Source organism: Phascolarctos cinereus, unplaced genomic scaffold (assembly GCF_003287225.1).
Source record: "Phascolarctos cinereus isolate Bilbo 61053 unplaced genomic scaffold, phaCin_HiC Scaffold_7;HRSCAF=346, whole genome shotgun sequence".
Taxonomy (NCBI): Eukaryota; Metazoa; Chordata; class Mammalia; order Diprotodontia; family Phascolarctidae; genus Phascolarctos; species Phascolarctos cinereus.
The window spans coordinates 174,444,500-174,471,261 of record NW_027556180.1 but is presented as its reverse complement, the minus strand read 5'-3'; the positions used below and the strand labels follow the sequence as shown (position 1 = coordinate 174,471,261).

The 26,762-nt window shown below is 37.3% G+C and overlaps 1 long non-coding RNA gene across 1 annotated transcript; it reads right to left on the bottom strand.

Moving 5' to 3' along the window:
- Positions 1 to 22,249: 22,249 nt before the first annotated feature.
- LOC110203074 (uncharacterized) lies at positions 22,250 to 25,068 on the bottom strand. Its single transcript, XR_002322861.2, has 2 exons — positions 25,014 to 25,068; positions 22,250 to 22,353 (listed from the first exon to the last, which is right to left on the bottom strand). It is a non-coding gene; the product is annotated as an uncharacterized LOC110203074 (long non-coding RNA).
- Between the last annotated feature and the right edge of the window lie 1,694 nt (positions 25,069 to 26,762).

Below are 26,762 nucleotides of genomic sequence, written 5' to 3'. Positions count from 1 at the left end.
AGGAAGAGACCATACAGATAATTGAATATAAACTTCTCTTTGGGGAGAAATTTTAATTTTTTTATGCCTTCTGTTGTTACATCATATTCATTTCTAGATACAATATTCCCATTTCCCTTGTCCCTATCAAGCAAGTCATTCCTTGTAACCAGACCCAGTATACTGCTCTCTTGGATCATCATACCATGCTGCCTTCCTCTTTGCATTTGTATTCCCTAGTGCTTGTAAGTTCTTAATAAATGCTTTTTTATTCACTTCTTCCACTTGTTCATTCCTTTTTCATTTTTCTCTCTGTTTCTACTGTAGTAGTCATGGTATATTTTATTTTCCTGATTTTTCTTACTTTCAATTCGATATTCAATAAATTCAATTCAATAAGCATTTATTAAGCATCTACTATGTTCCGAGCATCGTGCTAAACCCTGGAGAGACAAGTAAGAAAGAGAAAGGCAGTCCTTGACCTCAGGGAGGTTATAATCTAGTAGGGGAAGACAACACACAATTTTGTGTAGTGTTGAGACCAAACAGAGACATGGATGCAAAGTGAAATGAGCTAAGTCCAGATTCTGCCTTCTAAAAAAGAAGGCTCTGGGCAGAGGTTAGTGCTACAGCATCCACTCTTCAATCAGAGGGAAGAGGAGGTTTAGGAAGGTAGGAAGGTGTTGAAAATGTCCAAAGTTGAGTTAAACATCATGAGGAGATTTCTGATATCAGATTATTCTGGGAGGGGCTTCTTGCTCCTTGGAGTTGAGATGAGTTCAGAAAAAAAGTTTTTCTATGCTTTTCTGAATAATTACTATTTTTACAGCATAGTAATATTTATTGCATTCATGTACCACAATTTGTTTAGCCATTCCCAAATAAATGAGCATCTCCTTTGTTTCCAATTCTTTACTGCTACAAAAATGGCTGTTATGTTGCTACGAATATGTTGGTATATGTCAGACATTTCTCTCTGCTTTGGTATTCTCAGGGCATATGCTTAGCAATATAGCACATCTGGGTCAAAGCATATGGACATTCTTGTCTCATTCCAAATTCCAAAAAATTTCCAAAATGGTTAAACCAATTCATAGCTCTACCAACAGTCTATTAGTATGAGGAAATCATGGATGAGGAGATAAGGAACACAAGTGCACAAAAGATCACGAGTCTGGTAATTTATTAGTCATAGGCATGTAAAAGTGTACTTCTCCCTCTCTTTTAATATATATCACAGTGGCTTAGATGTACAATGGGTCAAAACACTGTATCTCTTGGGTCTCTGTACTTACATCTCATTGGTTGTGTTGGGTATATTTACAGGCACTGAGTGGGAGAAGGACTTTAAGAGTAGTTGATTCATGGGGTCATCTAGACTGTGGTCCCTTTTATCAACTATAAGGACACTGTGAGTACTAAGCTTACATACCTACACTAAAAGAAATTTGCCCAGCTGATCATTATCTGCTTACCTTACATTTCTAACCTTTAATGTAGTTAATCAAGCTAGTTGTTAAGTACACAGGAGCTTCCTGGTATATAAGCTGATCAATCAATGCTCACTTCTGTAAGCTAGGGTCAACAATATGCCATGCACACAATTAGTGTGTCCATCTTCCTCATCCCCTGGGGAGGATACTTCCATTTACTGTTTCTATCTTTCATCATCTTTACCAGTTTGCTTAATCTTTCATTCAAAGGGTGAAGGAACTGACCCAAGGAAAGTAAATGACTTACCCAAGGTCACACAAGTAGTTTCAGGTTACAAATTTAGGTCCTCAAACTCTAACTCCAGTGCATGTCCTCCTCTACCAGGTTTGTACAACTTGTGGCCTAAGGGCAACTTATGGTCCTTGGGCTACTTGCAGCAAGCCAAAGGATTTTGGGTGGCCTTTGAAAAATGGAGAGGAAAACATCCTTTGTATGTAGATGGAATCCTTTGGTGTGCTTCAAGCTGTCCATGGGCCATTATTATGATGCCTATTCAATAAATCTTTGACAAAGGATCAACTCAAAATTCTGGAGGCTACACTGACTTCATCTCTATATTACTTGGTACCATTATGCATATTCCCATTGTCCTTTTGGATGTTCCTTAGTTTGATTTATTGGACTTTGTTAATACCTTTGAAAAATTCCACTTTTTAGAACTCCAAGATTCTGCTGACCAGAATTATACTTGTGATTCAGTCATTTTTCGGTTATATCCAACTCTCTGCAGTCCCATTTGGGGTGTTCTTGGCAAAGATACTGGACTCATTTGCCATTTCCTTCTCTAGCTCATTTTACAGATGAGGAAACTAAGGCAAACAGGGTGAAGTGACTTGCCCAGAGTCACATAGCTAGTAAGTGTCTGAAGCCAGATCTAAACTCAGGAAGATGAGTCTTCCTGACTCCAGGCCTCACATTCTATCCACTGCATCGTCTAGCTACCCCAGAATTATACTTAGGAGTTGTTAAAATTTAACTTTAGGATATTTTACTCTCATCACGATTGCTCTTTGACAGATTTACAAGTAGAATTGACTCTCCTTTCTTACATTCTTGTCTTTATACACTGATATCCCATAAATATTAAATGATTGATATTTATAAATATTATAATTTTCAAAGATTGTTATGACAGTTGATGTAGGGGGTCGAGACTCTTAGGCTGAACTTCCCCAAAGTAGTAACAACTGCTTGGAAAGTTTAGAAGTCAGTCAATTGGCTGGTCACATTTTATGTACATATATACATATTTACACATACACACATATACCTCTGTGTGTGTGTGTGTGTGTGTGTATGTGTGTGTGTGTGAATTAGTGGTTAGCCTCAGAGCTAAGAAAACCTGAACTGACTGTATGTACGTGGCAGTCCCTTAGTGCCCCAAGCAGCTCTCTAAAACTGTTCTTTGAAGAGTAGTCTTAATATGAACTGGCAAAGGGAGTTTCTCCATTAGCTCGCCCTCCACTTTCCATTTAGCAGGTCTGTTTGGTTCACACTCGAACATCATGCCTCTTCCAGGATAAGTTGATCACTTGAAATCTCATTCCCATGCAGATTGACAAAGTTGTTGATACACATGCAGAACCATCTCAGCTACCTCAGTTGCCTCTCTGATTGCAGGACTTCCTCCCAGAAGTTTACAAGTAACCCTCCATTTTCCATCAGCAGCTCTGCTTGGTCTCCACTCCATGAAACATCATGGCCCCACATTGGCTACATCATGGTCCCCCTACTCCCCTTTTGAATGCTATCTTCTCTCATTCGATTGTAAGCTCCTTGACAGCAGGGGCTATTTTTCTTTTTCTTTTTTGTATCCTCAGTGCTTCACTCATTGCCTGCACATTGTAGGCCCTTAATAAATCTTTATTGGGAGCGAAATTATCTTAAAGGCCCTTTCTAACTCTAGCATCCTAGGTTTTTCAAATTTTCATTTATTTATTTATTTATTTCCATGGCAGAATCCTTCACAAACACCAGAGTCAAGAGAAAGATAAACATTAGTCATCAATTATAAGGACTTAAACAAGGATAAACTATTTACAGTCTAGAATGGTGATGCATGTGTTTCCTCATATCACCAGGTGTCATAGAGGGAGTCTAATTAAACAGAGTGCCTGGGAATGATTCAGTTTTGTTTTGATGATCTCAAAAGAAGAATGGAAAGGGAGGGGAAGACAATTACATATTGGAAGGAAGAGGAAGAATGAGGAAAATTATCTCACATAATCAGGGTGTGCAAGTAGAAGTCTATATAAACAAGGAGGAAGGTGTCAGGGAGTAAATGACACTTGAACCTCACTCTCATCTAAACTTATCAAATGAGGGAAGAAATACATTTTACTCAACAGAAAAACAGGAGTGAAAGGGAAGAATAAGAGGGAGGACAGATTAAGGGAAGGATAAGTCCTAAACAAAACAAACTGTAAGGATATGCAAAAAATATTTATAGCAGGTCTTTTTGCAGTGGCAAAAAAATTGGAAACTGAGAGGGGTGTCAATCAATAGGTTGGGGTACAGCATGATGGAGATAGTTTCTGAGAAACATGGGAGACTTTATTAACCAAAGCTCCATAAAAACTCCTTCCCTCCTACCTTCCTCATTACTGTAGAGAGCAATACCACCTTCCCAATCCCTCAGGATTGCAACCTAAGAGCCATTCTCAGCTCCTCACTATCTTGTACAACCCCATACACACTTTCTTTTTTTTTCTTTTGCATTTGTTTATTTTTAATTAATTTATTTTGATTTATCAATAATCACTTCCATATGCTTTTGAGTTGAAAATTTTTCTCTCCCTTCCTCCCCCTCACCCTCCCCAAGACGGCACACAATCTGATATAGGCTTTACGTTTACATACCCATTAAACATATTTTCACATTAGTGAAGTTGTAAGTAAAAATTAAAACCAATAGGAGGAACCATCAGAAAGGTGAAACAAAACTCAACAGAAGGTAAAAATAAGTGATAGTAATTCAACTTCCATAGTTCTTTCTTTGGATGTGGACAGCATTTTCCATCCCAAGGCCTCTGGAGATGTCTTAGATCCTCATAATGATGAGAAAGGTTCAGTTTAACAATCTTAGTCATTGCATAATGTGGCTGTTATGTGTACAATGTCCTCTTGGTTCTGCTCACTTCACTCAGCATCAGACCATGTAAGTCTTTCCAGGTTTTTCTGAAGTCAGCCTGTTCATCATTTCTTATAGCACAACAGTATTCCATTACATTCATATACCACAACTTGCTCAGCCATTCCCCAATTGATGGGCATCCTCTCAATTTCCAATTCTTTGCCACCACAAAAAGAGCTGCTATGAATATTTTTGTACATGTGGGTCCTTTTCCCATTTGTTTGATCTCTTTGGGATATAGCCCTAGAAGTGCTATTGCTGGATCAAAGGGTATGCACATTTTTGTAGCCCTTTGGGCATAGTTCCAAATTGTTCTCCAAAATGGTTGGATCATTTCACAACTCCACCAACAATGTATTAGTGTTCCAATTTTCCCACATCTTCTCCAACATTTATCATTTTCCTGTTTTGTCATGTTGGCCAATCTGATAGGTGTGATGTGGTACCTCAGAGTTGTTTTGATTTGCATTTCTCTAATCAATAATGATTTAGAGCATTTTTATATGACTATAGATGGCTTTAATTTCTTCATCTGAGAACTGTCTGTTCATATCCTTTGACCATTTATCAATTGGGGAATGGCTTGTGTTCTTATAAATTTGTCTTAATTCTCTATATATTTTAGAAATGAGGCCTTTATCAGAGAGACTGGTTGTAAAAATTCTTTCCCAATTTTCTACCTTCCTTCTAATCTTAGTTGCATTGGCTTTGTTTGTGCAAAAACTTTTCAATTTAATGTAATCAAAATTATCCATTTTGCTTTTCATAATGTTCTCTATCTCCTGTTTGGTCATGAATTCTTCTGTTCTCCATAGATCTGATAGGTAAACTATTCCTTGTTCTCCCAGTTTACTTATGGTATCAGCCTTTATATCTAAGTCATGAACCCATTTTGACTTTATTTTGGTATATGGTGTGAGATTTGGGTCTATGCCTAGTTTCTGCCATACTCTTTTCCAGTTTTCCCAGCAGTTTTTTTCAAAGAGTGGGTTCTTATCCCAGAAGCTGGGGTCTTTGGGTTTATCAAATAATAGATTACTATAGTCATTGACTACTGTGTCTTGCATATTTAACCTATTCCACTGATCCACCTCCCTATTTCTTAGCCAGTACAAAGCAGTTTTGATGATTGCTGCTTTTAATACAATTTAAGATCTGGAATTGCTAGGCCACCTTCCCCGCATTTCTTTTTATTAGTTCCTTTGATATTCTGGACTTTTGCTTTCCAAATGAATCTTGTTATTTTTTTTCTAATTCTATAAATAATTTTTTGGTAGTTTGATTGGTATGGCACTGAATAAGTAAATTAGCTTAGGTAGGATTGTCATTTTTATTATATTAGCTCAGCCTACCATGAGCAACTGATGTTTTTCCAGTTATTTAGATCTGATTTTATTTGTGTGAAAAGTGTTTTGTAATTGTGTTCATAGAGTTCCTGGGTTTGTTTCGGGAGGTAGACTCCTAAATATTTTATAATGTCTACAGTAAGTTTAAATGGGATTTCTCTTTCTATCTCTTGCTGTTGGGCTTTGTTGGTATATATAGAAATGCTGATGATTTATGTGGGTTTATTTTAGCCTGCAACTTTGCTAAAGTTGTTTATTATTTCAAGTAGTTTTTTACTTGATTCTCTAGGATTCTCTAAGTATATCATCATGTCATCTGCAAAGAGTGATAGCTTTGTTTCTTCTTTGCCTATTCTAATGCCTTCAATTTCTTTTTCTTCTCTTATTGCTAAAGCTAATTTCCAGTACAATATTGAATAACAGTGGTGATAATGGACATCCTTGTTTCACCCTGATCTTATTGGAAATGCTTCTAGCCTGTCCCCATTACATATAATGCTTGCTGAAGGTTTTAGATATATGCTATTTATTATTTTAAGGAAGACTCCATTTATACCTATGCTTTCTAGTGTTTTTAATAGGAATGGGTGTTGTATTTTATCAAAAGCTTTTTCTGCATCTATTGAGATGATCATGTGGTTTCTGTTTTTTGTTTTGATATGCTCAATGATGCTGATAGTTTTCCTAATATTGAACCAACCCTGCATTCTGGTAAATCCTACCTGGTCATAGTGTATTATTCTTGTGATACTACTTTGCTAGTATTTTGTTTAAAATTTTTGCATCTATATTCATTAGAGAAATTGGTCTATAATTTTCTTTCTCTATTTTGACTCTTCCTGGTTTAGGTATCAACACCATATTTGTATCATAAAAAGAATTTGGTAAGACTCCTTCTTCACCTATTTTCCCAAATAGTCTATATAGTATTGGAATTAATTGTTCTTTAAATGTTTGATAGAATTCGCATGTAAATCCATCTGGCCCTGGAGATTTTTTCCTAGGGAGTTCATCAATGGCTTGTTCAATTTCTTTTTCTGAGATGGGGTTATTTAAGTATTTTACTTCCTCTTTGGTTAATCTGGGCAATTTATATTTTTGTAAATATGTATCCATTTCACTAAGATTGTCAAATTTGTTGGCATATAGTTGGGCAAAATAATTCCTAATTATTGTTTTAATTTCCTCTTCCTTGGTGGTAGCTTCACCCTTTTCATTCTTGATACTAGTAATTTGGTTTTCTTTTTCTTTTTTTTAATTAAATTAACCAAAGGCTTATCTATTTTATTGGTTTTTTCATAAAACCAGCTCTTAGTTTTATTTATTAGTTCAATAGTTTTCTTAATTTCAATTTTTAATTTTTCCTTTGGTTTTCAATATTTCTAATTTGGTGTTTAGTTGAGGATTTTTAATTTGTTCTTTTTCTAGTTTTTTAGTTGTATGCCCAATTCATTAATCTCCTCTTTTTCTATTTTATTTATGTAAGCATTTAGAGATATAAAACTTCCCCTAAGAACTGCTTTCACTGCATCCCATAAGTTTTGGTATGTTGTCTCATTATTGTCATTCTCTTGAATGAAATTATTGATTGTTTCTATGATTTGTTGTTTGACCCAATCATTTTTTAGGATTAGATTATTTAGTTTCCAATTATTTTTTAGTCTATCTTTCCATGGCCCTTTATTACATATAATTTTTATTGTATCATGATCTGAAAAGGATGCATTTAATATTTCTGCCTTTCTGCATTGGATTGTGAGATTTTTATGCCCATGGTCAATTTTTGTGCATGTGCCATGTACTGCCGAGAAAAAAGTATATTAATTTCTATCCCCGTTCAGTTTTCTCCAGAGGTCTATCATACCCAACTTTTCTAGTGTTCTATTCACCTCCTTGACTCCTTTCTTGTTTATTTTGTGGTTAGACTTATCCAGTGCCGAGAGGGGGAGGTACAGGTCCCCCACTAGTATCCACATGCACTTTCTTAAGGCCTATTGATTTCACCTTTGCAACATCTCTCGAATATCTCTCCCTTCTTTCCTCTGACACTGATACCACTATAGTGTGCATCCTCATGACCTCATGTCTCAATTACTGCATTACCTGCTGGTGGGTCTGCCTGCCTCAGGTCTCTCCCCATTCCAAGCCATCTTCCATTTTTTCTCTGAAGGGTAGGTCTGATCATGTCAGCTGCCTACTTAGTATACTCTGGTGACTCTGTATTACCTCCAGAATCAAATACAAAATTCTCTACTTGGCATTCAAAGTCCTTCATAACCCAGCCCCCTCTGACACTTCCAGTCTCTTTTCACCTTACTCCCTGACATGTGCTCTTCAATCCAGTGACACTGGCCTCCTGGCCTCTGGATTCTTCCATGCTGGCATCACTCTCCCTTCTCCACTCCAATTCCTGACCTCCTTGACTTCCTTTAAGTCCCAAATAAAATCCTCCCTTCTGCGTGAAGCCTTACCCAGCCCCACAATTTCAGCGCCTTCCCCCCACTAATTATTTCCTATTTGTTCTGTATATACCTTGCTTTGCATATATTTGTTTGCATTTTGTCTTCCCCGTTAGATTATAAGCTCCTTGAGGATAAGGAATGTATCTTGTCCCATTTAGTGTCCCTAGTATTTAGCACACTCCCTGGCACATAATAGGTACTTAATAAACTGTTTAATAATTTATTGAATTATTGAGTAAATTGAGTAAAGTGAGCAGGACCTGGAGAACAATTTCTACAATAAAAAAACAGTATTATAAAAATGGACAATTTTGAAAGACTTAGGAACTCTGATCAACACAATTACTAACCACATTTCCAGAGGACTCATGATGAAACATGGTACCCACCTTCAGATATAGATGATGGACTCAGAGGATAGTTTGAGGCATATTCCTTTTGGAAATGGCCAATGCAAGAAATTGTTTTGTTTGCTTATACATGTTTGTAATAGTAGTTTTGTGGTTCTTTCTTCCTTTGTTGGGGGGAAGGTGAGACAGGAGAGAAAGAAAGTGGCTTTCATTGTCAAAACATTATAAATTTAATTTTTAAAAACACTTTCACTATGAATGGATATTGATTTTTCAACTTATGCTTATTCAGTAGCCAACTCATTTTCTAACAATACATTATTGGTTATATTAAATATGGATGATAGAGCTATAGAAATTTAACTAGTTACATGATATATTTTCACCATCCTCTCTAATGATTTTCTGCCTAACGTCGCACAAGTAGTAAGCAATTAAATAGACATGATGTACAGTGTCTGTCAATTTGCAGAAGACGTAGACAACAGTGCAACAGGCTCACTGGTTATGGTTATCTTCAATTGCTTTTTGTTCCCTGTGCAGAATCCCTTGTATTATTTTATCCAAATACAGAATTTTACAGAAAAAAAATTTGAGAAATGCCAAATTTAGCTGGAATTTTATCACCATTATAGTGAGCAGAAGCAGGTAAGGCAGCTAACATGCAGGAACAGGAAGAAAGCAAGTGTGGCCACTACTTTGGGGAAGCACAACATCATTTCCATTCACCCCACACTGATAGCTGCCAGGATATTTAATCAAGGGGGCAGAGCTGTTAGTAGTGATGAGATTTATCTTTATGCCATATAAAATAGAATTTGAGTAATAGAATATGAAAAGGGGTGAGACACATAGTTAGGTAAGACCTTAATGGAAGGGAAGCATAGTAGTGACTGGCAGTATTTCCCAGAGGCATTTTCCCCTGTATTCTTATGCTGTGCTCAGAATTCTTCCCTTTATCACAGTTTAGCCCTTCCTTGATCCAGGCCTTAGATACTAGGCTGATTGCCAAAAGGGACCAAGGCCTCAGACACCAGACCTGACACAGAGCCAAGTATATGAGGGCAAACTTCTGGGAAGGCCTCATCTTCTGCTCTCCTACCATCTTGGGATCTAAATAATGAACTGATATTATAGGTTAATTCAGCAGACTCAAAATATCTGCCCTAATTCCCTAACACCACCACCCCTGTATTCCGATGTTTTGAGAAGGAACACCAATACCACCCTTTGTTATCAAAGCATCCTGATGGAAGAGACCCCAACCAAGTAGCAACTACAGCTAGCAAATTTATACTTCCTACTCCTTTAAGCCAAGCCATACAGAGTAGTCATTTCTTGGGATGAAGGCTCCAAGTTCCCTGCTATCTTTCCCTAGACTCCTGACTCCATCAAGCTCTCTGCTACCATTCCCTGTTCCCTTTCCTTCTCTGCCCTCCCTTATCATTATGTTTCCTGAAACTCTCACACCATCATTAATAAGTTTCTTTTGTTTTTCATGGTGCCTTTCAGATTTTCCTTCAACTACTCTGCATATGTCTTTATATACTGTACCTAGTTATCTACATGCTGTCTTCACCATTAGCATGTATACTCCTTGAGGACATGGATAATTTGCTCTATTTCTAGCTTTCTAGCAGAGGGAACAAAAAGCAATTGAAGATAAACATAACCAGTCAGCCTGTTGCACTGTTGTCTGTGTCTTCCGTAAATTGACAGACACTGTACATCATGTCTGTTTAATTGCTTACTACTTGTGTGACGTTAGGCAGAGAACCGTTAGAGAGAATGGTGAAAATACATCATGCGACTAGTTAAATTTCTATAGTTCTATCATCCATATTTAATATAACCAATAACGTATTGTTAGAAAATGAGTTGGCTACTAAATAAGCATAAGTTAAAAAATCAATATCCAGTCAGTGCTTGCTGACTGCCTGCCTGACATCCTTTTCATCTCCTTGTTTTCATGGAAATCGAGCTCCCTACAGAAGACACTACAGTGCTGGTCACCCTTTGGAGCACTGGTTGCTCTTTCTCTGATGATTGGGTCAAGAGGAAGAGGTGGCATACTCTTTTCTCCTCATTGCCACTTTCAGATCCTCCCTCTGACACCATCACTCGGCAACCTCTCTACCTTTGAGGTTCATGTCATGTGTCCACTCCATGGCATCAGATGGGTACCCTTCTAACAGATCATTCTCCCTCCATTTTCAAGGAATTCAGTACCTGGTTCATAGTCCTCCTCTGTACTCTAACTTCTGCCCTTATCCTTGGGGCTTCAACGTGTTGATGTTTCTCCAAATAACATGGCATCACAGTTCATTAACTTTTTTCGAACGTTGTACGACTGTTTGCATAAACCTGTGTGAATACTTCCTTCCCAAAAATGGATTATCCAACTAAATGGGCTGTTCATTGGTACAAAGTTTGTGTGTAGATGTCACATCATAAAAAAAAATTGCTGACGTGTTGCAGAACTATAGGTGCCGTTGCTGATAATAATAGCTAACATTTATAGAGCACTTACTATGTGCCAGGCACTATGCTAAGTGTTTTATAAATATTATTTCATTTGATTTTCACAACAATTCTGAAAGATAGATGCTTTTATTATCCCCATTTTACAGACGAGGAAACTTAGGCAAACAGAAGTCAAGTGACTCACCTAAAGTCACACAGCTAGTAAGTATCTGAGGCTGGATTTGAACTCAGATCTTTCTGACTCCAGGTCTACTGCTCTATCCACTATACCATCTAGCTGCCCCTAATTGCATCTGTGTCAAAAAACAGCAAGTCCATTGTCACTTTCCAGGCCAGTTTATCAAGGATGGGCATGTTGCCAGACATGCCTGCCTATATCTCAGCGTTAAGAGGGTCATGATTTCATGCATCTCATTCAATCTGAGAACGTGCTTTACTTGGACAGTAAGGGAAGCTGGTTTAGCAGCTATTTTAGAATGCAATATCAGTGCAGACCACAAGGTGGCACCATAAGCACAAAGTGTCCCAAGTGACTTCCACCCCTTATATGTGGATGGTTGGTTGTTATTCAACTTCTTATATAAATATGCATAATCAAGCAAAATAAAGTCTTGTATTGGCCGCATCTGAAAATGTATGTCTCTTTCTGCACCCTGAATCTGCGTCAAGAGGTGGGTAGCACACTTCCTCACTGGTTCTCTGCAATCACAGTTGACTATTGTTGTGACTAGGGTTCTTAAGCCTTTCAAACTTGTGTTATCTTTACAATATTGTCATTATTGTATACATTTTCTCCTCCTAGTTCAGTTCAGTTCATGCTTTGTCAGTTCATACAAGTCTTCCCAGGTACCTCTGAAACCACGCCTTTCATCATTTTTACAGCACATTAGTAATCCATTGTATTCCATTAGTATTCTATTATACTCTTATACCATAATTTGTTCAGCCATTCCCCAAATCATGGGCAATCCCCGGTGTCTACCTTTTTATCTCCTGCTTTCAGCCTAGATTAGAGCTAATCTGAGATTAACCTAGAGGCTCCTGAAGAAATGCCTAACAGACCCATAGGGTAGTCAGACTAAGGTCTGACTCCAAATGTCTAACTATACTTAATAATCACATTTTAATTTTTAACATATACTTTCTTAAAAACACATGGAGTGCACACTGAGATTGAATTCATTTTTTATGAATGTGCAGGAGAAAAAAAAATTATATGTCTGTAGAATATACGTGAATTTTAAGAACAATGCTCCCACCTGTGACCTTACTTCCTTAGCATGATGTTATCTATTCTACTAATTTCTTTTGTAACAAAAATGCTAAAATGGAGTTTTATGAGAATTTTCTAAATCCAAATTCCATCTTGGCCCTCTATTCCATTGTTCCTAATGTTTACACTTTGAATTCTATGGATTGGAAGCTTTCTTGAAGTTAATCTTAACTAGTCACCTATATAAAAATGGTCAGCCAGAGAGAATATAGAGTGCCTCTCTTAGGGATAATCCTTAGTCACTCATCTATTTTCTGGTTCAACATCTTTTAAAAGAGGAATTACATTTACTAAATAAATAGATCATGTTTTAAACTCATAGACTATTTGAACTGGACCAAAGGTGAAGTAAGTTGCTAAAGTGACAGGAAGCAATACAGTGAGCTCTCCTCTTCAAAATTTTTCTTAAAAGATCTAGAAAATGCACCAGACCAAATCCTGATGGTGAAATCCAGAAAAAGTCACAGTCAGTTTATTTGTCCAAGCCTACCTCAGAAATACAGACATAGGGATGGGCCAGGAGCCCACACTGCAGAAGCATCCCAGACCCATATTTGAATACCCCCAAATGATACTAGGGTATTACAACAAAGTCAGGTATGAACTGGCAGCCTTGTCACACCCTACCTAGTTCCAGATCTCAGATTCAGGATGGACTTAGAAGATCTGTAGAAGGGAGTGGCATTCCCAGGTAGTAGACTATGTTTGGAGAAAGGTGGAAGTTCAGAAATCACAAGCAACAGCAGTGTGGTTCAGTCCCCAGGTGCAAAGAGGGTCTCATTTCCAACATCTAGCCAAGCATGCAGTGGAATAACCAGAGCAGGAATCCCAGACCAAAGGGGAACCCACAATTCTGCCACTCTGAACCAACAGAGCTTTACAGCTAGCTGAAAGGGGCTGATTCCGACAGCAGTCTACTCTTGGTCAGACTCAAATCCAGGTCAGGAAAAGGAGAGCTCAGAGCAGAGCCGACAGTAATAACGCTTTGCCTTGGATTAGACCACTTTTGAAAGCTTTCAGATACCCAGCCTGTCTCTGAGCTCCTGGGATAATACGATATTCAGTAATACAGGCACACAGTAATAGGTCTAGCCCAGATCTTCCCTCCAGAAGTTTGGAGGGAAACCAAAACATCAAGTAGAAAATCAAGAGGTAGGGTAGAAGAATGAGCAACCAAAGAAAGAGCCCCACCATACAGAGCTATTATGATGGCGGAGAAACTCAAGAAACAGCCTGAAAAGAGAATAACTCTAAAATATCTACAAGCAAGCCTCACCACACACACACATACACACACACACACACGCACGCACGCACACACACACACACAGCTTGAGTACAAACTCAACTAGAATGTTTAGAAAAGATAGAGTTTTTTTAGTGTCAAAAATTTTTTATTTCGTGGTCTGGGAGTGTTTGAGTGAAAAAAAGGAAAATAAATGGTTTTTCTTGTGTTCTCAATTATGCAATGGGGTGAGAAGGAGGATTTTGGCTGATAAAAACTAATAAAGTTTTTTTTTTTATTTATTATTTTAAAGACCTGGAAGGGACCACAGACATCATTTACTCTATCCCTTCATACTGATTTTAAAGTTGAGAAAAATGAAGTATAGAGAGGTTAATAAATCATTTTGCCATGGTTGGAGGGACAATGTGGCACAATGAAAAGAGTACTTAATAGCAAGGCAGACTTGGCTTCATGGCAAGAATTCAAATTCTGGCTCTGACCCTTATTACCTATGTGTTTTTGAGCAAGCCTGTTAAACTCTCAGAGTGACAGTTTCTCACCTATAAAATGAGAGGTTTCACCTAAATCACCTATAAGATGACCTATCTCTAAATCCATTTTCCTGTGGCACTTGTAGAAAATATGGTAACTGGCAAAAACTGATTTTGAAACAAGACTTTCATGACCAAAATTCTTTCTACTCTACCATGATGTCAGCCTAGAAGTTAGGAGCATTGAATTCTAGCTTTTATACTAGGTTGTTATGTGACCCTAGGCAAGTCACTTAAGCCCTCTTGGCCTCAGTTTCCTCACCTATAAAAAAAATGCAGCATATGTCTCACAGGATTGGTGTGAGGATTAAATGAGAAAGACTCTCCCTTTTCATATGTATGTGTGTGTATACATATATGTATATTTGGATATGTAAATATACATATATGCATATATATGTAGATATAAAATTCTCACAAATTTTAAACATTATATAAATGTTTATCATTATTATAGAAATAAAAGAAGCATAGAAGTTGTTAATTTTCATTCATCACAGTTGAGCAGCTGGCTAGGTGGTACAGCGGATAGAATGTCAGGCCTGGAGTCAGGAAGACTCATTTTGTGAATTCAAATCTGGCCTCAGGTACTTACTAGCTGTGTGACCTGAGCAAATTACTTAATACTGTACACCTCGGTTCCTTATCTATAAAATGAGCTGGAGAAGGAAATGGCAAACCACTCCAGTACCTTTGCTAAGAAAAGCCCAAATGGGGTCACAAAGTGTTGGACACCGCTGAAATAAATGTCCAACAACAACAAATATAATAAAAAAAAAATAGCTGCATTACTTCAATTAGTTCATATATTTAGCGCCATGCCAATGAAACTACAAAAGACTTACTTCATGAAACTAGAAAAAATAATAAAATCATTGAATTATAAAAGGCCAAGAACAGCAGAAAATAATGAAAAAGGAAGAATGAAGAGGGTCCAACATTTTTACAAAGCAGTAGTACTCCAAACTATTAGGTAGTGGTTAAAAAATTGCAAAGATGAAATAAAAATATGGAAAAATATGGAATAAAAAATGGGAAAGGCTAGAAAGCAAGAACCAGAAGCAATTGAACCTAGTAGGCTAACCTGCAGTCAAACCAAGAACACTAATTCATAGGGTAATGACTTCCTTTTGCGCAAGAACTTCCAAAAAAACTAGAATGCAGTTTAGCAGAAACTGGGTTTTGACTAAATCTTATACCATTTACCACCATAAACTCCAAATCTATATGATCTCATGTATACCAAATTTTTTTTAAAATCACATTTAAGGGGCAGCCAGGTGGTGCAGTGGATAGAGCACTGGCCCTGAAGTCAGGAGGACCTGAGTTCAAATCCGGCCTCAGACCAAACACTTGCCACTTACTAGCTGTGTGACCTTGGGCAAGCCACTTAACCCCAATTGCCTAAAGGCAAAATATAAATAAATAAACAAACAAACAAACAAACAAATAAATAAATAAATAGTTAAATAAATAAATGAATGAATAAAGAAAGAAAGAAAGAAATAAGTGAATGAATGAACAAATGAATAAATGAATGAATGAGTGAGTGAATGAATGAATGAATGAATAAATAAAGAAGTGAATGAATGAATTCCATTTTAAAAAAAGAAAGAATAAAAGCAGCACCTTGAACAAATATATGATTAAGAGAAAAAAATTTTCATAAAAAAATATGCATTTTCTATCCCTCTAACTTCCAAATTCCTTATTAAGAAAAAAGTCCTCATAAAAAACATGCATATTTCAGAAAAAAAATTCTCGTGTTGGTTACGTCCAAAAATGTTATCTTGTTATGCATATTGAGATGATCACCTCTTTTGCAAGAGGTGTATAGCATATTTTGTCATTTGTCCTTTGGAATAATATTTGGTCATTGCATTGATCAGAACTCATAAGACTTTCAAAGTTATTCACATTTACAACATTGTTGTTATTGTATAAATTGCTCTGATTCAGCTCATTTCACTCTAACCTAAGTTCATACAAATCTTCCCAGGTTTCCCTGAAACCATACCTTTCATAATTTCTGATAGCACAACCGTTTCCAATATGATCCATATATCAAAATTTGTTCAGTTATTTCAGAACTGCTGGACACCTTGGACCAGTGCAGTTTGGAACCTCTCCATGTCTTCCTATACTATGTGATTCTTGTCTGTGTATTCCCTTAAATCCTCTATGGAGGAGCTACCTGGTGTGATATACAGCATCTTTTGTAACATGTTGTAGGTGTCTCTTAGGTTCAGAGGCTCTCAATCTATAACCTTGCACTCATGTTACAGGACCAACTTACCTCTTTTTTTCTGATAATGCATGATACATTTTACTTCCCTCCAATACTTTAGCAGTGTTGACTTATAAATAAAAACAAATAAAACTTGAACAAAAATTTTAAATATAACACACCTATGAGCACAATCATAGGCTGAACTTAATTTTCATATCAATTAAATTTGAGGAAAAACTACAGCCTATATTTGGAACAATGCTGTGTATGGCAGGGACCAAACCTCTTTCCCACCCTAGTAACTGGAGGTAGAGAAGAGAGTACAAATGTTCCCTTTCCTACAGTTTCAGAAATTAGCCCTAGCTAATTTGAATAACCTCACCCAGATACACCACAAGATGAATCACTGACAAATCAGAGGTAGTGAAAGAAGAGATGGGGTGCTTCCTGAGCCTCAGGATCAGCAGAGTGCTACACGGGTAGGACATGCTCTGTATCCAAGTGCCAAAGTGGAGAAGATAAAAAGGTTGATAAGTGACCATGAGTTAATCTGGAAATGGAGGATTAGAAAGGCAAGATCAGATGTTTTTTTTTCTAGAACAAAAACGATTTTGTTTTCTAAAGTCTTGTGTTAATGTCAGTCCAGGAGCGCTATAGTACAAGAAAAGTCCTTAGAAACAGAACTGGCAGAGACCCCAAATCCATAAGAAAAAAAAAACTGTACCCTACTGAACTCTGCTTAGAAAACAGTAGTGAATGGGGCCTACAATGGGGAGATATAGATGACCACCCTCTGCTGAGGGTAATGGAAAAGCTGTGGAAAGTGGGAGTGACAGAGAGAGATGCCATATAAAGTCTATCCAGATAAATGCTGAGGGTAGCTGGAATTAAGAATTGTAGAAAAAAGGAACACCATACAGATAGACAGAGGAGCCATGAACACTGGCATAGAGCACCTCCTGCTGAAGTCCTATTCAAGACGTTTTCCATGAGTGACTGAGATTTTACTGGCTTCTGGGAGCATGGTTGCTAAATGGTGGGTAATGCTTTTTCTATAACCTCTGAGAAGAATCCTGTCCTTTTTCTCTCAACCTCTAAGCTTATTCATTTTTGAGCCTTTGAAGTCAGTATGTGTTTAAGATGAATTGGTGATTACACCCACAGCCTGAAGCAGACACCCAAGTATCCAGATGATCTGGGTGGGAACAATGAGACGGAGAAGTGGGACACAAGGTTTATAGGCAGAGAGAGTTCGCAAATGTTTAACAACCGGCTCTCTGAGAATGCACAACATATTTTAAAATTTAACATGCATTATTAACATTTTCTCCATCACTTTCTTAAGATTAAACAATCATCAAAGCAATTAATCAAGCCCTGATTTGTAGCACTACTGATTTCTGAGATGAAGGTCACACTGAAAATTTAACAATTGGCACTCTCAACTCATTAAAAGCCGACTCCAGCACATGCCGGGTGGATACATGGAGTCAATTTTCAGTTATGTATTCACAAGCCTACATTTACTCAATTGGCTCAGAAAACATTTAAAGCATTAAACATTCCCTCCTAAGTCACAGGCTCATTTTTAGCTCTGATTCAGAGTTTTTGCTTTTTTTTTTCTTCTTTTCCCAGTCCCCTTTGAGTCATTCCCAAGATTGGATAAATTCTTCAGATTTGTGTCTAAAAAGATATGGTGTCTTTCTTTCCAGATCTTAGATCCATTTCTTTGCTTCAAGTCAATACTGCTTCCTTCTAATGGCTATTGGTTCTGCCCGAAGGTACCCTATCACTAGATGTCTTCTTAGGCCTGAACACATATGGTTTTTATTGTAGTAGATGTCATTATTTGTTTTGTTTTGTTTTTAAATTGGTTTCCTGAGCTAAACCATCAGTCTCCATATATATATGTTCTGAGTTCCTTCATTCTCTTTTCCTTCTCCTGATGGCCTCAGTTCTCAGACTTCTCATTGCCCAATTTCTCCCTTCTACCCTGAACTGACTCATTCAAGGTTTTCTTAATCTATCTTCAAACTCACAGTTTCTGTTACACTTCCCTTGGTATTTGAGGACTGACTTTAAGCATCACATGCTTTAGACCAGCATACAGACCCCCATTGGTTCCCTTCCAGTCAGTCCCCATATTTTGTTATTCCCCCAAGTATACAAGAAGAGTCATTTATTCAACTCATCTGCTTTTTATTAGTTTAATTAAATTCAACAAATGTTTTTCATATATCTATTTGGGTGAGAATCACTGCTTGTTGCTATGGGATATTAAATGTTAGTTAAGCCTCGGTTCTTAACCTTGTTCAGTTCACACTCCAGTATTCAACTCCATGGCTCCAGGAAGATGGATAACTTCCAAATCCACTATGATTTTAGGAGAAAAGTGCTTCTCTTTACACAGACAACGCCAGAGAAAAATGTGCATCTTCCTCATGTCTGTATCCTTCACATTTTCTGCCCCATCTCCTTATGCTTCAATTTTTTTTAATTTAAAAAAATTTTTTAAAGACTTACAAATACAAGATTTATTTGAAAGTAAGAAAACAATCGACCCTTCAAAATGAACCTCTGATGGAAAGTGCCTGAAAGAGTAGTGTCTTGAAATAGATCCAAAGCTACTTCCCCTGCTGCTGAATTCATGGTCCACATTTGTTTCTAGGAAACCACCACATTTATGACTTGCAGATAACCTAATATGGTTTTCCTCCATAAACATCCACAGATACCTTATTAAGCACGCTTCTCATGAAAGCCTGTTCCATCTTTAGAGAAATAGTGCAAAAGGGACCAAGAGCTCAGGGCAAACATCATCCCAAAGGAAGAGAAGGGTCAGATATTCTCTGACATCACTGATGGCACAGCAGATAAATTAGAGTTTAACCCACTTTTCATAATGATACTCTTACATCATTCATCTCAGATTTGAAAAATCACCAAATTTATAGTACAATATGATCACAAGTTTTCAGGCTTTTGCCAAGGGTCATATGGGGTGCCTTTCACTTGGCCAGGAGATGATGTCAGACGCCAAGTTCCACAAGCCCACTCTTAACATTCTTCTTTGGGCCCATGATTACATCTAGATAATCACTAATTTCTTAACATGTTCAAGACCATTTACTAAGCTCCTCCACCCCACTGCCATTACCCTGAGATGCTACATCCATTACCATATCCTGGACAATTACCAAATTTCTTCATTTGAGGTTATCCAACCCGCATTCTAGAATAATATTTTAATTACAGAATCTCAGAGCTAAAAAGTTATCCTGTCACCCTTTATAATACTTTAAATCCATTCAACCTCCTTAGAAATTAATCCTCTTTAAAAGTCCAAAAATGGGAGGAAATGAACAAAGTAAAAAGTGCACAGCAGGAACAAAAAAAAACTTACAAAGAAGCAAAGAAAAGATGGACAGCTCTCCACACACCATGTAGTATTTATCATAGAGGTTTCTTAATGAAAATTTATTGCTACATATTGTGAATCCTCTCTTATGTTCTGCTGTGCCCATGACCTTTTTTTTTCTTTTCTTACTTTGTATTTGTTTCAACATTTAAGTTTATTGTGTTTCTTTTTCTTTTCTCTATTCTGTATTTGAGTTCTGGTGTTTGCATCCAAAAAGAGGAAAAAGAAAAAAAATCCAATAATGAGGAGTCCATTACATCTTTAGTCAGTTCATCCTACTTTTGGACAGCTATAATTGGATAGAATTTTTTTTCCTTATTTCTAATCAAAATTTGCCATTTTGAAATCTCATGCATTGTTCCTGATTCATGATAAATATTTTGACTGACAATTCAGTAATTCTGCCCTCTGAGCCCAAGGAAAACAAGTATAATCCCTCTTCTACGTGGCATACCTTCACATACATACCCAAAGGAATTGATAAATACATATGCACTCCTACCTAATACTTTCTTTTTTCAGGCACAAGATCTAAAGTTCCTTTCAGTTGTCTTCTCATGGAAGGGTTTCCAGTCCCCTCTCCATCCCAGTAACCTCCTGGATGCACCCCAGCTTGTCAATGCCATTCTTTAATTGCAGCACCTGAAACTAAATATAGTACTTCACGTGTGGCTCAAGCCCCCATAGTGGGACTGGACCTGCTGCATTCTAAATAAGCACAGATAGAAAGACTGGATATTCCTCACTCTTAATGCAGCCCCACATAGCATTTTTCTTTTTAGTTATCATATCACACTACTGAGTCATAGTGAACGTGAATCGCACTAATAACCACTGGTTCATATGAACTGTTCTCTGTTCTCTTGTTCAGAACTTGTAAAACTTGTTTAAAAAATATGTAGAATTGTAAGACTGTTCTGTGGGCAGTCACTTACCAGGAGCTGGCTTTGCACCCAACGAGGCTTGGATAGGCCCTGACTATATAACAGAGACTGCACTAGATTCAGGCCTCCTGGAGAGTCTCACTGCACATGCCACCTGGACATCTTTGTTCTTTGTTGTAGGTACAGATGTCAGCACTCACTTAGTCCAGGTTCGGTGTCGGGATGAAATGAGTCACTTGCAAATCACCAACCATTAAACAAAAGGGGCTCCCATCAGCTCCATTTGGGAACAGGTCTGGTCAGTCAGTCAACAGGGTATGATGATTCACATGGTCTCAATTCCCCACCAAGTCAAAAGGTGCCAACTATACAAGGCTGGGACCTTTTTATGCCCCACCCAGACTAGGAAACTGCATCAGGGAAGCTGGGTCCAATCTGGTTCTGAGGAGAAAGAAAGCCATTTCAGAGTAAAGAAAGCTACATCAGGAAACGGCTGGTCCCATCATACCCTATATCCCTCTTCTCAGTTCATCACTTACTGAGACTGGCTTTGTCCCCTCTGAGCTCCTAGGAGCCAGAGCTGAGATCTTGCTAGGATCAGATACAATTTATCAGATGTCTCACTGGCTCGAGTGCCTCCCCCCCATTGAAGTAGTATTATGTGTATATAAGATGTACATGCATGCACATGTATATTTGTGTAGGATATAGAGTAGTATAGTACAGATCCTTAGCACAGTACCTGGCACATAGGAGGCACTTGATAAATGCTTATTCCTTTACCTCACCTTACCCCACCACTAAACTACTTGATGTAAAACGGTTTGGCAAATACATGGGGTTAGTTTTCTGTCTTTCCCTCCACTTTGAATTTGAAGTCCTCTTGAGGAAATTCTCAAGGTTCTAGGCAAATGTTTTGTTGTTGTTGTTTTACTAGCCCTTGTTAGGTACATTCCTTCTTTCACTATCATTATCATGTTTTCATCTGGGAGCCATAAACCATATCCCAGTCTCAGATATCGTCCTTTTAGACTGCTGATTAATTCCCATATCTACTTTCTTTTCTGAATTCTCTTTCAATAGGAAATGGTAATGAAAGTATAAATCACAATACTGTCTGAACCTTAGGGTCATGGGTTTTGTCCAGGACTTCATAATGCTTAATATTGCTTTTAGTTCCTTCAGACAGCATTATTTATTTGTCAATGAATCACCAGCAAGGAGATTGTCAGGGGATGTGGAATCAGCTCAAACTAGCTCATGAAAGCTGATTGTTAAATTTTCAGTGTAAGCAGTTGCAACTTAGAAATTGGCAAATGCTATACTTTAGGGCTACATTTATTGTTTCTTTGGTTGTTTAGACATTAGAACGCCAAAAAGAAATGTTAACATATGTCATGCGCACTTTTTAAAAAAAAAAAAGAGAACCGCTTGTTAAACTTTTACCAGCACATGCCTGGGTATTGGTCATCATGTGTGACTGTCCTCAAGAGGTTTTCCATTTCATTCCAGTCGAATGCCCTGGGAAAAGAGCAGACTTCTCTATTGCTCATGTCCTCGTCAAGGATTCTCCAGCCATCATTTTCTGTCTTTTCTTTCTCTGACTAGTTCTAAGTAAATCCCTACCTAATGAGACCTATAAATCTACAGAATCATATCTTGGAGATCAAAAATATGCTCTATCCAAGAAAAGGTCCTTCATTTTTCTTCTAAGGGAATAGCCTCATGCTTATGTCAACTGGACCAAATTGAGACAGGAGAATCAGGAATCAAACAGAAGTTTAATTTCAAAGTGAGGAAATGGCTTGTGAGCAAGGACACATGCCAGAGCCCCACCTCTAGTTGGGGGGAACCCACTGTAGTGTGGCCAGATCTCAGTACTTATATCAATGGCTGCACTGTGATCTGTAGCCTTGACAATGAGGGGCACCAGCAACAAGACAAGTTTGATTCATAGCAGGTCTTCATGACCCAAACATGGGTACAACAGGTGCTTGTCTGAGCTCAGAAAATACCTGGTGCTTATCAAAGCAATACAAATATTACATGATTTTGCCAGAAGATGAGATTGTCCAGAGGGTGAATGAAAAGGATTATTGTTATGCCAAGCTCAGGGCACAGCTTGCTTGCTGGGCCTCAACTCTGGAAAACAAGGTATCTCCTACTGTCTTGACACCTATTACTTGCTCATTCTTCTTTGTTTCATAGTTTTCTAACCTCCTTTCACAATTTAGGATTTCTCTCTTTCTCTTTGCTTTCTTTTTCCTTATTTGTTTGAACCATTCTTCCTTTTTTTTTCAAGGAACCCTTTATTCTTGTAGGAGAATAAGATTGGAGAATAGTGAGTGTTCTTGCAGCCTTTTCACCTCTTGTAGGACAGAGTATTCCATGTATGCATGGAACACTCTGCCACAATAATTAACTCATTTTAACAGTGGGTGGGGACGGGGGATGACATAATGGCCCCTAATGTCTGTGTGGTTTTCTCCTATTCACCCTTAAGGCATTTATTTTAGGCAAAAAGTTATGAGTTCAGTCACCATCACTGAACTCATGGTTAGGAAAATTCCTAACACTTAGGCAGAAGCTGTACTTTCTGTCTAACATTACAATTATATCTATCCCTAGTTAACTCCTGGCATCTGTGGTTGAGGTAAAATTTAGCTTATTAGAAATATTTGAGTAATAGAACAACAAATTGTATTATACTATCTGTGGATAAACAGGTATCATGAGGGGAAGTTGAGGAAAGATTCATCCTTTTCTTGGTACTTCCTTCAACTTGGGTGTTATGCTTCAAGATGCCTGTCGAACCAATCACCTTTATCTATCCCTCCCTTCTCTGCCATAGCCTAGACTAGCAGTGGGGAACCTGTAGCCTCAAGGCCACAAGTGGCCCTCTAGATCCATCAGTGTGGTCTTTTGACTGAATCCAAACTTCACAGAACAAATTCCCTTAATGAAAGGATTTGTTCTGTAAAACTTGGACTCAGTTGAAAGCCCGCACCCAATGACCTAATGTAGCTTCAAGGACACAAGTTCCTCATCCCTGGCCTAGACCTCCTCTGCTTACTTGAATATAATCCTATGCTTGCTTCAACCTCCTTCCAAACTCTCAGAACTTCTCAAGTGATTCTGAGGTAATATCTTTCTTTTATACTAATTCTTCATGGCATGGTCAAGCCCTAAGCATGACACAGTGGCTTTGATGCATTCAATTAAAAAGTGTTCTTACCTAACAAAGATAGTTTTAAGTGAGTGGGAAAATCAATGGATCCCGAGCCTTACACATACTTAGGTGTTACTTGATAATGGCAAAAGAAAAACACAGTACCCGTTTTTTTCAAATCCCTGCAAAAATTCTCCTTGCTTTCCATATTTGCATGAAGTATGAGCTCTAATTCTTTGTCTTCTTTTGATAACTCTCACGACTCATTGTTATAGCAAATCTTACTCTTTGCCATTGGTAACTGATACCCTGAAGGTCAGTTTCTGGGGAATCTTGAATGAGCTTTAATTTGGTTGTGGCAGGCTTCACAACTTTTCTTAAAATAAAAGTATGCTATGCATTCATTGACCTTTAATGTGACAATTGGTTCTTTCCAGCAGAGGCCTAATGAAAACAAAAATAACTCCAGACATGTAAGGGTCAAAAAGAAATCCAATTGCTAGCAAGATTCTATCCAATTAAATCTAATTGGGTATACTTTGTTTCTCCTGTCTCTGACTTATCAGATAACTCCATGCACATCCTGGCTTTCCAAATATGGTATGACTAGAGATTATCATCTCCTTTACTCGGTACCCCATGCTTTTAAGGTGAACTAAGATCACATTAAAATTTTTTGACACATTTGAGAATGGGTGGAGCTAGACCATATGTGCAACAAGGAATGGTGATATATATCCGGGAGTCTAACCAATTTATTCAGTAATGGTCATAAAAAGAAGAGATCATTAGGAGTGAGTCAGAATCCTTGCTCAGTGGTTACCAGGAGACTATTTGTCTATAAAGGGATCTTCCTTTATAGAAACCACCATTTAAGATAAATTTGATCTTTTAATTACCTCTCTTTAGATCTGGTAATTTAACCCGTTCCAGAACTATCTAAACTGTATCTATTCCGCACATCTTTGTCTTACCCACAAAAATAGCGTGGGAAACTTTCTCAAATGCCTACCTGAAAGAGGTTCCAGCCTTATCCTGATCTACTAGTATGGTAATCCTGTTAAGAGAAAGAAGTTAAATTATTCTGTCATGCCCTTTTCTAGATGAAATTATTCTCATGATCACCATTTCACTTTCTAAGTACTTATAATCCATTTTAAAATAATGATAATGACAATAACATTATTATTATTATTATCCTGAAGTCAAGTTTATGATCCTATCATTTGAAGAATTCATGCCTTTTCTTTTCTTAAATATAGTATATTTTTCCATCTTAACTCTCACAACACCTCTCTCGTCCACTTTTTCAAAGTTCACCAACAGTGTCTCATCAATTACAAACACCAGTTGTTTTCATAGCCTGCATTGCAATTCATGTGAACTAGTGATTTGAATGCATTGAAGCCAGCCATGTGTTCTCTTTCTGCCTTCCCTCAGTTCTCTTGGACTTCAACTCTCTAATGCTTATTTTTTCGATGATCACCTAGCCAGAGATTATTTTTCTTGATAATAAAAACAGAAGCAAAATAAGGATTAATTAGTACTGACTTCTCTTCCTTCATCAACTGTTTTTATGTTTCCATTTACCCTAAGAATAAGTCCTTTCCCTTCTTTGATCTTCATCTAATCCTAATCATGCCTTTTTTCAAAAGGTCATTGTTTTTTCTTACCATTCATCACCAGCCTCAACTGCTTCTGAGGGCTTGTCTTCCTGACACTTCTCAAAAGATCTGGCTACTTTTTTATATTCCCTAAAGTTACTCACTCTTACCTTCAATATCTATGCTTTTTAATATCTAAGTTGGGAAAAGAATGATAAAATTAAGTCAAATGCTATGTAATTATCGTGAACAATCATGGCACTCCAGAGAAGAGATAAGAAAAAAAAAATAACCCTTCTATAATTGGGGCGGGGGGGGGGGGGGGGAGGTTTTTCAGTGTGGAATGTTGCCCACACCGTCAGATATAGTCATTGTATTTCTAGTTCAGCTTAATTATTTTTATTTATTACAAGGGAATGTTCTCGGGGGTGGGGAACATATATATCCAGAAATGACTTTGAAATAAAAATAAAAGTCATAAATAAAGCTTTAACAATCAAATCAACTCTAAGTTGGTCTATAGTCTTCCATCCAAATTGGTATCTTTAGACTAGTGGCTCTCAAAGTGTTGTCTGAAGATTTGTAGGAATCTCAAACCCTTGCAGGGATTCCAATTTTCATAATTATATTAAGTCATTATTTGCTTATTGAAACCATCCTCTCTTTTTCAACTACAAGTCTGAGGCCAAATATTCTTCATAACTCTTTAACCAAAGCAACATATCACAACAGATTGAAGAGACTTGGAAAAATATGTAAAATACCACTATTCTCACTTTTTTTTTGTTTTGGAAAGTATAATTATTTTCACTTAAAATCCTAACATAATTTATGTTAGCATTTAATTGGTTGTCATTGTTGTTTTAAATGAATTAATAAATATTTTTAAATTTATCTATTTTAATTCTTAATATGATAAATATTGATAGATATGACATACATAAACAAAAGAACCATAGATGAAAGAATCATTCCATAGTATCAAACTTAAAGGATACAATCCCCTTTTATGTTAACAATCAACATACTTATCTTTCAAGAGGACTTGCAGGGTATTCATTGATTAGAGTCTATAGGATCAAAATCAAAGGTAATATTGGTTTTGAGTTGCCAGTCCTAGAAGCACAATAGCCACTCATTGACCCCTCCCACTACTG